We start from the raw sequence: 11,941 nt of genomic DNA, 5'->3' as shown, positions 1-11,941 counted from the left end.
TACTTTTCCATCCATCCATCTTCACTTCCTCTGCTCTTCTAATCCTCACTGCATAACCTCCTGCAAATCCTGCTCATGAAAACACTCATAAAACTGAATTAAATAGATATGAAACTGGTATAACACACTTGTTTGTGCAATGAAAAAAAGTAGACATGAACAGCAAACCTCAGATAATAAGCACAGACAACAATGGGACATACATAGTTTAAATCAGTAAGGAAATTGCACAGATCCTAGAAAAGGATAACTGGCGATGTGTGTGGTTTAAATCTAAAATATGATTTTACTTTTTAAAGATGATGTAATACATTTATGAAGCTTGCAGCTGACATCTGACAAAATGAAACATGGCAAGTCCACTTATTATGTAATTAGTGGGGCGGGATTCTTTTCTCTTTGAGTAACTGGTACATTGTGTGCCTAGGGCTTCTAATTGGGATAGATCACAGCCAACATTTAATACCTCAAACACAGATTCAGACTCACAACTATTTCAGAGAGGTAAGATTATGTAAGCGGCTTCAAACAACCTGGCATCAAATATCATCAATATAGTTGCTCTCAGACCACAGAATATGGAGTTCAAAGGGCGACAATGCAGTAGCTATGTCCACCTTTTAAATACAGCCTACGCTTGTAACCTAAAAGATCCACAAAGGATCCGTTACAAACGTCAAAGCGGACACACCCAGAGGTCCGGTACCCAAGCTCTGGGAATCAGAGCAATTTTGGCTGTGCAAGGTCGCCTAATCAACATTAGGCAGGTAGTTTTAAGGTTACGTCTGATCAATTCCGCATGTGCATAGAAGATTATATAACGATATATCTGTATGTATTTTTTATCTTAACAAAGTCACCAATCCTGTTTGGTTACTGATGGAGTGATATGTAATCACTAGAAAAACAAAAAAAGTCTTTTAAGCCCCTGTAAATCAGACGTGCTGTTCCTGGAAGCCTCTTGGCACCTGATGCAAATACTCACATGACTCAAATTCTCTTTTCTTGTGCATCTGCATGCTTTTACCCGTATCGGCTTGATCACCTGTGCAGCATCCTTTGTGTACTAGTTTATTTGATGAATCAGAGGTCAGGATTGTGAAGCAGCTCGGGACTTGTTCCCTAGTGCACCAGTACATGGTGATGAAGGATCTAAAACCCATCGCAGAGCCACACCTCTGCTTTCACTTCAGATGTCTGTGTTTCCAAAGTTATTTCCTCAAAACAGAAACACATGATATACTGCTATGTAACTCTGTCAGATTTGCTCTGGTAAAGTCCTGTATGACTGTGTAATCCTCTAATTACATTCTTCCTCAATTCTTCATTAAAGCCTACTCAGTTTTTTTTTATGTCTTTTTTCTTCTGGTTGGCTGATAAGATACAGCAACGGTTCCTGTCTTTTTTTCCCCGGGCAGACACACTTACAAACAAATACACGTGCACGGCCTGGTGTCTCAGTCAGTGGAAAAGTACTGAACAAAGCAGTGACTGTGAATGCTCACCACCCCTCATCACTGCCATCAGTGGTCTGACACACAACCCAAGGTGGCCTAGTGGGTGTATTCAGTGACACACAGGGATGCTGTGTTAAATCAAACTCGTAATGTGACCACTCAGTGCACAAGCAGGGTCTATATTACTCCAATAGCAGACACTCCACCAGGTTATTTAATAGCCAATACTGTATTACAGTGCTGGAACAGGTTAAGTCTCTTAACTTGGCTAGATTTATCACAGGGTTAAGTGTACCTGAGCTCACTCTCTTTGCAGCTTTTTAAATATACATAAAAAAGATGCTCTTCTGCTATTGGCTCTGCATGATGTCAGTGAGAGCAGAGATACTAAGTATGGCCATCGCAGGCACACAGTTCTGGCCATGAGTGCAGAAGCCCCACCTACCTGCTGTTTGGTCATTCTGTTTACGAGGGACAGCCAATAGGAAGAAAGTTGTTTAAAAGTAGAGGCGCTACGTGGAGCTGCATCAAGACCCAGTGTAAGGTAAATAAGGATTATTTTGGACTGTGAATAATGCAAAGCTATTCTAAGCATAAAGATATGGAGTAAAAAGCTCCCATTTTAAGTTGTCAGCTTGGGCAATACTGCAACACTTCCACTGAAGCTTCCATTTCTGGATCTGTGGAAGTCCTGTTGTGATAACTTTCATTACATTAAAGATCTTTTCCAGAATTTTGAAACTTTTGAACTTAATTTCATGTTGGGGAACAAGACAAAGTTACAGGTGGGACAAATATGGCAGGTAGGGATGGTGGTAACCAATGCTCCCGCTAATTTTTTATGTGTCTGAGCGAACACACAAACTCCCTGAGCGGACACTTGGACCACTGTGAGCAACATTAGGCGTGTGCACTGTGGTCACGCCAGCATCAAATCCATCCAAGTTACATGGTTTATTAAATTACAGCATTTACATTTATGTTAGACGACTTTTAATTAACTGCTTCAACCCACTTACAATGAAAATTAAAAAAAAAAAAATCTTGTTCATGACCTGTGTAGTATGTTAACGCTATTGGAAGTAAAAATAACTTGAACTCCAATTTTGAAAACACAACTTTATTTTTTTATTTTTATTTTTTGCTCTGACTTGTATTATGAGTCTGTGGTCTAGGAGAGAGTCCTGTAACTCTCTGTCTGCAAAATACAGTATATAATGACCAATGTTGGGCAATTAATTATATAGTTACTTCTTCAAAAAAGTAACTGAGTTATGCAAACAACAACGTTTTTTGCAGCTGTTTACCTAAAAATGCAGCCAAGGCGTTTTTTTTTAAAGAAACATTTCAAACTATTCACAGAACAATCAGCTGTTCTGCATCAAATCTGATGCCACACAAATTGTTTGTGCCACTCCAAAAAATAATTTATGTCCACTATGAGATAAAGGAGAACAACAGCCTGATACCTGCAGTTGTGACAACAGGAGATGTATCACTGCTGTAACACCTGTAACATTCAGCAGTCGCCTCATTGTTCTGACACACACAACAAAACTTTTGACTACACTACACACTAACTACACAAGATTTGCGCTAAACGTCGCAAATCTCTCACATCTCAAAACACCGCCGTCACTCCTAAAACTTCCTTCCTTCCTAAACAATAAATGCCATGTTGCCATATAATTTTTTGATTGGTCCACATAGTACATTTTTCCACCAACAGGAAAGGCTGGGGGAGGGGGGTTGTCTTTGCTCACAGGTGGAGAGCGCTTTCGAGAGTTTTCCTTATAAAACGCCGTTTTTACCGTTTCTTCCCGCAGTAAATATAAACAACGACAGTATTCAGGAAAAAAACAAACATTGCAGATATTTTTATCATTACTCTGGTTTTACGTGACCGATCAACACCATTTAAAAACTGGTATAAAGTCCACACTTTGTCCGTCAATTGTTTCGTCTGTCCTGCTCACATCTCCAATGGTTGTACACGTTGTCATTAACGTGGCATCACTCCACATCAGCCACGCCGCTTTGCTAGCTAAAACACCGGTGTCGGCACATAAGGACGCTGTCATAGCCTGTCAGCGACGTTGATTAGCTGCGTATATATGAATGTGAATCGCATTATTGGCTGGACTGTGGGATAAGGTGGCATCGTTCTAATCCCATACGGGAGCAGCCAGTCACTTACTGACTAACACTGCAAAACAGAATTGTTAACGTATTTACTTTAATTTCAATTCAGGTTAGATTTGTTTTTGTGCGAAACGCAGATTTTCTGTGCGCAGAGACCGTGCCAGCAGTGCGCAATTGCGCACGCGCGCAGCTTAGAGGGAACATTGGTGGTTGCCAATGATTGTGTGCACTTGGAGTACAGGCACCAACACCTTCACATATGCTTCAGATGTGTTTTTGTAGAGTAGTGCCTTTAAATGACTTCATGCAGGGTAAGCTGAGACATACCATATTTAAAGGTGAACCCACTTTGAAGATTTTTCAGAAAATTTGGTCTTTTTCATCTTTTTGTGGAGAAGGATTCATACAGTATGATGAGGAGCCCAAACACATCTCAAAGCTTCCCAAGAAAACCAGAGAGGACCAAGAATGGCTGACTGTCATTTACTTTCCTTCACAGCCACATAACAAATCCATTTATGGGGGCACTTGAAGACTGGTTTAGCCAAACATTCCTGTCATCACAAGTAGCTCTTGGGAAGTTCGTGCTGGGTTATCAGGTTTTGCATAACATTTGTTGAGTGCTGCTGCCTTGAAAACAAAAGCTGGGGGAACCAAATTTACATATTATTCACCATCACTGCACCTTTTACTCTTAGTTGATATTAACATTTCTGATGGGAAATGCTGTACTGACTTTAAAACAAATGCAAATTAGAAGCACCTTTTTGCAAGTTTGCAAATGAGTCTCTGCTCACACACCAGTAAAAAAAAAAAGTCATATTGTTGTCATTATTATTGTTGATATAAACTCCCAGTGAGGCATTTTAACACATTCAAAGAAAAATGTTGTTTAGAGCTGGAGTTTCCTTTTTCCAGAGATGATCATCACGGATCAGACTTAACCAGTTTGGGAGGAATAAAGCACAAACTCCACATACAGTGAAGTGCTGCAGTTTAATGGCATGAAGCAGTGGAGGTGGGACCTGCCAGACAGCATGTGTTTAGACACCTTCTTATCAAACAGGCCATGCTCTTATATATATGTCCGTGTGGACGAGTTATAAAAAATTCACACTACTCTGAGTTGTTATGAAGGGAAAAACTATCTATCGAGGCTAAAACATTTTTTTTGTTGGAGCTGTTGCAAGAAGAATTTTCTCCCCAACATGAAGAGGCATCAGTGTGTTTCTCTGTAATCTGTGAAGACGTTTTCACACTGGCTTCAGGAGCTGAGTGCCAGTTCTTGCATGGCTGCAGTGGGAGATTTTTCAGACCCACTGCTGAAGACCAGAACTTTACTCTGAAGTAATGAAATTTGGATAAAAGCAGAAACCAGTTAACACAGAAAAGCTACTTGACACTGACTAACTACTACTAACAACACGAACTGGGCCTTTTGGCAGGCAGTGACACTAAAGCAGCATAAATAACTTTCATTAGATCTTGCAGTTCTAGGTCTTATTTTGTTGGGTTTTAAAGTTAAAGGTCTAATTTTTATGATGTTTCATGTTCAATCTTTCATGTCCCTAGAAGGAAGATAATTTTTTCCAGGAAAAATTGTCTGCAATGATTCCCCAGCTAGCAGGAAAACAGCTATTATTAACATCTACAGCATCCTTTGCTCTGAAACCTGAGCTCCTTTGTCCTAATTAGAGGAGTGTGTTGATTGCATCCACCTGTTATAGAGAGTGACACTGAACCAAGACCTCAGCTGAACCTGAAGCTTATTTCTGTGGCAAAGAGGATTTTGCTATAAAGCACAACTTTCACATCTTAGTAATCTATTTTGACTTGCCTTTTAAAAAAAAAAATCAATGGAGTTGTGCGACACTAGGTGGAGCTAAACTCAAACATCACCCCTTCTCCTGTTTATATGGACTAAATATAATGCAACCCACGTATTCTTATGGGCACTCCCTCTTTAGTGATTCGTTTTAACCCCATCTTGCCCCATCTTTGGTAGATATATATGTGAATGCATATGGTTGATTGTTTTTATTTTTTTAGACTCTATTCCAATCGTGTCTACAAGGATGAAGAACAGAAGCCAAAAATGTGTCTATGAAACTATCAAAGTTGTGCTGTTGGAAACTTTCACTCACTTTATTTCTCCGTGCATGAACGTTGTGCCAGAAGCTTCCACTCTTTTAAGCAACAATATCACGGTGGGCAGAATTTGCCTGCAGTGTCCGTCAGTCACTGCTGATTTCTTTGTATAGCCCCATCCCATAATGCTTCCAACAATTTCGTGGTGTCATTCTGCTGCCAGGCTTTTGGCAAGGGCACTTATCTTCATTTGTTTTTGGTTCAAATGAATGGAACTGGGTTTAGATTGGACACAGGCACTGCATGAGTGAGGAAGCGATATCTGAGACTTGACGCTCGGCCTATCAAAGAGCTCCCTTCAACTTTCCAGTCCTTAGAGAAGTTATGAAGGCGATGCGTGTGGAAGTCACTCATCATAGCTGGTGGTGTAGCTGCAAGCTCAAATGGCGTTTGAGTGACAAACTGTTGGAGCAGAAGCGATGAAATGAAACTTGGTCACATGAGAGCGTTTGCACTTGTGCAGTCTGTATTAATAGTTCTGGTTGGGGTGCTGGTGGCCACAAGTCAAAGTGCAGGACTTTGTGTCAGGGAAGTTACAACATAGACAGTTTTCTAGCAGTGCAAACGTGATGGGTCTTGTTCAAAATGATCAGGATCTTTCTGTGTGTTTACATATATACAGCTGTTTATTTTAAATATAGCCTGAATTTACTGGATTTGATAGAAATCCCCAAACTACCACCTGAACTGTTGAATGGATCCATTTTTGGATTTCAAAGGAACATTTAACCAGCCATAGCTATGCAGAATAACTCTCACATGTGGGGTCTAGGGCAATTTAATGCTGGCATGGGGAGACAGAATATGTGCTATCATAAAAGAGCTATTAATGTTTTCGAATTGATCTATAAGAGTAGCTGTGTGTATGACTGAGGCATACTTCAGTCTGCTCCAGTAGATTTACATGGCTCTTGGGTTAAAGCCCTAAAAGTACCAGTTTCACTGAACCATAATTGGTTCTTGAAACAACAACTCTGACCATGTTTCCAGCTAATTCATCATTCAATCTTATAACAACAAGTCAAACAGACACTTTCAGGCAGTTGGTGGCAGTGTGACGTGTAAAGCTTATGAGGCTTCAGTCCTTTAAGACCTTTACTGTTCTTCCCTTAAGGCATCTGGTCTGACTTTTACCAAACAAAAGGTAAAATAAACTGAAGTTTATTTATTTAACAGAAGTATTCACACAACTAGAAATTAGCAAATATTCCTCTGACACTGACACTAAAGAGAATTTTTCTAAACAACACACAGAAAGTCATTCAGTAAAAACGACTCTCTGTATTTAAAACCTCAACGTTAGGATTTGGCCATGGCTGTATGTTTTCAGAGCCAAACATAACCATATTTGCACGAGAGGCTGGAGTATTATATTAGCAGGTAACAAGCTAGCTTGGTTAGTAAGCTGCATTCATAAACTGAACGTATGCAAAGCAGACGTGCAGATCTGATAATTGGTGCTAATAAAATCAAGGTTCACTCAGCAAAAATTAAACACAGAAGCTGCTTCTCACATAATTGCATCAAAAAAGCCCAAAAAGCACAGACATGACCGAGAGGCTCAGTTCAGGGATTTGAACTAGCAGAGGTGAGGCCTCCCAGATGTCAATCAGCTGCAGCTACCCGTCACACCTGTAACTCCTTTTCAGGAAGTGTCATACATGTGCATGTCTTCATGAGTGCATGCACATACAAGTTGCACTTGTCTGTGCAGCGACCTTTAAAAAAAATGTTCCTTTTCATCTTTTTTGGGTAAAAAAGTACCTGTGCTTTTCATGCTTTAAGACAAGACCCCAGAGGCTGTAGGGCTTAGTGCCTGATCCTGCTGATGCACTGTTTGTGTATAAGAGGAATGCACAAACTGTTTGTGTGTTTCAACTTTCTTTCCCTTTTCTGTTACTATTTTATCTTTTGCAAAGCTATTCGCTCAGTGTTGTCAAATGACTGTTTAATGCTAACCACTGAGCTAACAATAATCACAGCTCTCTGTGCCGAGGCCTTAACGAAATTATTATTTTACATTCATGTCATAACCTCTTCTTTCAACTTGCTCCTCTTGGGTGGTTTTCATCTCCTTCTATCTTTTTCATCTTCATCTTCCTCTGTCATGCTAGCCTCCTGTACATCCTCTCTTACCTCATCTTTAAACCACTTTTTCTGTCCTCTTCCCCCTCTGCTGGCAGTTTCACCATCAACACCATTTTCCTGCACTCAGAAAAATAAAGGTGCCAACTGGAACCAAAAGTGGTTCTTTAGACTGATGCCATAGAAGAACCTTTTTTGGTGCCACAAAGAACCTTTCAAACAATGGTTCTTTGAAGAACCATTTCTTTCAGTGGTTCATTGAAGAACCTTTAAAGGTGCCCCAAAGAACCATCAAGAAATGGTTCTTTGGGGCACCTTTAATGGTTTTTCAAAGAACCTTTTTAAAAATGGTTCTTTAAAGAACCTTTTTTAAAAAGCTCCTTCAAATGGTTCTTTAAAAGAACCATTTTAAAGAACCTTTTTTGAGTGGTTCTTTAAAAAACCATTTTAAATCTTTCAAAATAAAATGCATCATAAATTGAATTTGAGTAGGGTAAAATAAATACGAGCACAGCATAGACATATATTAATGGTTTATTGTCATTTTGTAGTTACCAAAAGACAAAAAGGCATTTTAACCCTCAGCACAACATCACTACTAATACATGTCACATATTAGTGTTTTAAACAGTAATAATTAAATATATTGGCTATACTATAAATAAATATATATAAATACTATATCTACAGATAACACAACAAATAATACATGTATTGTTTAATTAATAAAACATCAGAAAGTGATAAAACACATTAGAAATAGCAATAGCTTCATAACAGACCAATAAATCAACACATTTTCATCAGCAGATGTTTGCATGTTCAGTAAAAATATTTCAACAACAAGTTTATGATTAAAATGATCAATGAACTTCAGCCTTACACTATGTAATGTACGTTTCATGTTGTACTCATGGTCCTTGGTTAGTCCAGTTTAGGATAATGTCTCTGACGTATGTTTCATATCAAATATATGTCATATCAAAACAAGCCCACACCTGCAGTTGTTTCAGTTTTTCACTGGTGTTTCCTGTCAGCTGGTCAACCTCTCAGGCGGACATCCATATCAGCCAACCAAACGACAAGTTCCTCCCTTTGTGCTTCAAATCCCTCTCACTCTGAGACAAGGAGCTGAAAGAGAGAGAAAAGAGTCAATTATAAAGAAGAGAGAAAAGTGAAACCCTCCCCAGAAGGTCTGACTCGCATACCTGCAGTTGACCTGTGATGGACTCCAGTTTGGCGTTCACGTCATCCCTTGCTGTTGCCAGTAGCCGAGTCTGCAGGGTGCCCTGGAAGAAATGAGTTAATGTTCGACTCCTCCTGGTCAGGCTCTCCAGCTGGATGAGCCGAGGTCTCCCCTCTCGCCGCTGCCTCTGAACACAGAAACACAAATTTCATCTGAAGCAGGAGGTGCAGATTTTTTTTTGCTATTCTTTTCTAAATCCAGGCTAGATCACGTGGAGGTATTTGGAAAACTTTTTTGGCCAGTGGACGACTGTTGTCTTGCAGAAAGTCAAATCAAACATATGCGATACACAATCAATTCACAAGAACACATAAAAAATAAGTCCAGTTCTTGCCTGATTTCAAGTGAAATCTGCATCAAAACAGGGTGACAGAAGTAAAACGAGTGCACAAAGCCTCACTTTGTACAAGCCTGCTATTACAGTTCTCCTCTATGCAGACGACTTTCCTGTTTTCAAGGCACAACTTGGATCTGCTGTACAAATCTTATGGATACACACTAAATGAAACAATAGTGTGCACGACTCCAGATTCTGATCCCTCATCCTAATATGGTCCCAACATAGCAACAGCAATAAAGCAAATATTGAGGCTTCAAAATACAAAGTCCATAAACCAATGGCTGACATGGGTTTTATCATAAGGGTGATAAATATACAGATTTCAGTCTGTCTCAGAGATTTGATGTTCATTTACCTGCAGATGCACTATACGTGCCTGTTCCATGGTTTTTCACAACATTTTGCATATCACTATTTAATACAGGAAGTAGGTGAACTAAAACAAGTCATCTTTCTTTGTGAGAGGACCATATTAATGAAACAAACCTCAATGACATCATAGGGATCCCTAAAGATGCTCCTGCTGCTTCTCTTCCTCCTCATCCTAAGCTTCCTTCTTCTTGTCCTCGCCTTCCATCCAATTGTAATTCAACCTAATTGTGTTTCTCCCCCTCCTCTTCCTCATTTTGTTGGAGCTGTGAACACAATTAATGTGAATCTGGATTAATTTGTGCAAACAAGAAAAATCTACAGCTTTTTGGTCAGAGGTGCTCTTGTGATTTAAGCCGGGTAGAGTAGATTTATGTGTTGATGCTACCTGCTTCAGCTCTGGCTGCTGAGTGATATTTACACCCTGGCTGGATTACAAACTTTAACCATGTGCTGAACTTTGGCCCAGCGTTGATACCTCTTGTTAGTATAACGACCTCTTCTTAGCTTGTATGTATGATGTATGATGGTGGATAAATGAAATATACAAAAAAATTAACTATATTACAAAAGAACATCTATCTTGGAAACATCAAATGACCGGAGCATAACTTGTCAACTAGTCCGAAACTAAGTTATGCAGGAACAGTCAAAGACACACCTTCTCATGTTTGAAACCATTGTTTGAAAGGTTCTTTGTGGCACCAAAAAAGGTTCTTCTATGGCATCAGTCTAAAGAACCACGTTCTATTCATTTCTATATAATTCGATTAGACAATAAAGAGTTATCTAATCTAATTATTCATTCAAAACTCTTATGCATAGCTGCATTTTATACAGCTCATACAGAATTCAAAGTACAGGTTCATGTGAGTATTTAATGTACGGCTCAGATCTACAAGATTTCAGAGTTTCTAGATCAGACACAGAGCTCACAACAGGCTTCAGGCACGCAATTGAACCACATATTTTAGAAGCCAAAGGTTCAAATTATCTGGGAGCAGCTTCACTTAATTATAACAGTGGTTTTGTTAGGAAAACAGTTTCTGTATACCGGATACTAAATTGCGCTGACGTCAACGGCTAACGTATCTAGCTAATCGCTACTGTTAGCACAACATCAACAGCAAGCTACAATGACGAGTAACAAAAACAAAACAGTAATAAGGTTTTAATGAAAATGTTTTACCTTTTCTAACAGTCCCAGAATCCACAGCTTCAAAGTCCAGCAGGTACTGAAGACTGTTATCCGTTTCGCTGTCACCGTCCGTGAGTTTTTTTTCCCGAAAGGTCAAGGCCCGCCGCTCGAGCACTCTGTCTGCGCATGCGCATCCCAACGACTGACCCCCTCCGTCCGCTCCCGGGAGGTTATAGTATGACGTGTTCTGACGTCACTGTCTCTCTCCCTGTCATTTATTTGGCTCGAAACACATATTAACAAATTGCTCAGTGATGAACAACTACTCAGATCATTTACCTAAGCAGTGTGCTTTGTCAAAACGAAGTGTGTGTTCATTACACTGACATTCTGTTCTGCAATTGTTATTTACTTGTATTTCATAATTTGACTTTACATACTGCTGGGTGGTTTGTAAAGTTTACAATAACTAGTATTATCATTATGCTATATTTTCAAAAATATATAATAATCTCAAAAGTAATGCCTTGGAGTAGAAAATAGAATAGAATAGAATAGAATAGAATAGAATTCAACTTTATTGTCATTGCACATGCACAGGTACAGGGCAACGAAATGCAGTTTGCATCCATCCAGAAGTGCTTTAGTGATATAGATATATTATATTACATATTATATATTATCCATTATAGTAATGCTTTATCAAAATTTATAACTAAAGTACAGTATTTGAATGTGTGTATTGTGTCTACTGTTTGTTAACTCACCATATTCATAATGTGTTTGTGGGGTTAGGGGTGTGTGTGTGTGTGTGTGGGGGGGGGGGGGGGGGGGGGGGGGTTAGGGTCTTTAGGCTTTGGCCCCCCACCCCTGCCACCAGTATATTTTTAAGCAAATATTTCTAGCTTTTATTTGAATATTCAGTTTCCTACCATCTTCTCTTAAAGGGTAATTGCCAGGTATCCCGTCCTCTCCCTTCGCACACACATGCACACAAAGAAAACACACAGTATAAT

The 11,941-nt window shown here is 39.4% G+C and overlaps 1 long non-coding RNA gene across 1 annotated transcript; it reads right to left on the bottom strand.

Annotated features, from left to right (window-relative positions):
- Positions 1 to 8,311: 8,311 nt before the first annotated feature.
- On the bottom strand, positions 8,312 to 11,726 carry LOC146668771 (uncharacterized). The gene is made up of 4 exons (XR_014912010.1): positions 10,977 to 11,726; positions 9,905 to 10,053; positions 9,041 to 9,205; positions 8,312 to 8,963 (listed from the first exon to the last, which is right to left on the bottom strand). It is a non-coding gene; the product is annotated as an uncharacterized LOC146668771 (long non-coding RNA).
- Between the last annotated feature and the right edge of the window lie 215 nt (positions 11,727 to 11,941).

The sequence above is a fragment of the Rhamphochromis longiceps genome, linkage group LG6, assembly GCF_057381845.1.
Source record: "Rhamphochromis longiceps isolate RC_006_pf linkage group LG6, R_longiceps_female_GT1.1, whole genome shotgun sequence".
In the NCBI taxonomy this organism is placed as follows: domain Eukaryota; kingdom Metazoa; phylum Chordata; class Actinopteri; order Cichliformes; family Cichlidae; genus Rhamphochromis; species Rhamphochromis longiceps.
The sequence above is the reverse complement of the archived record's forward strand: the minus strand, read 5'-3'. Positions and strand labels throughout refer to the sequence as shown.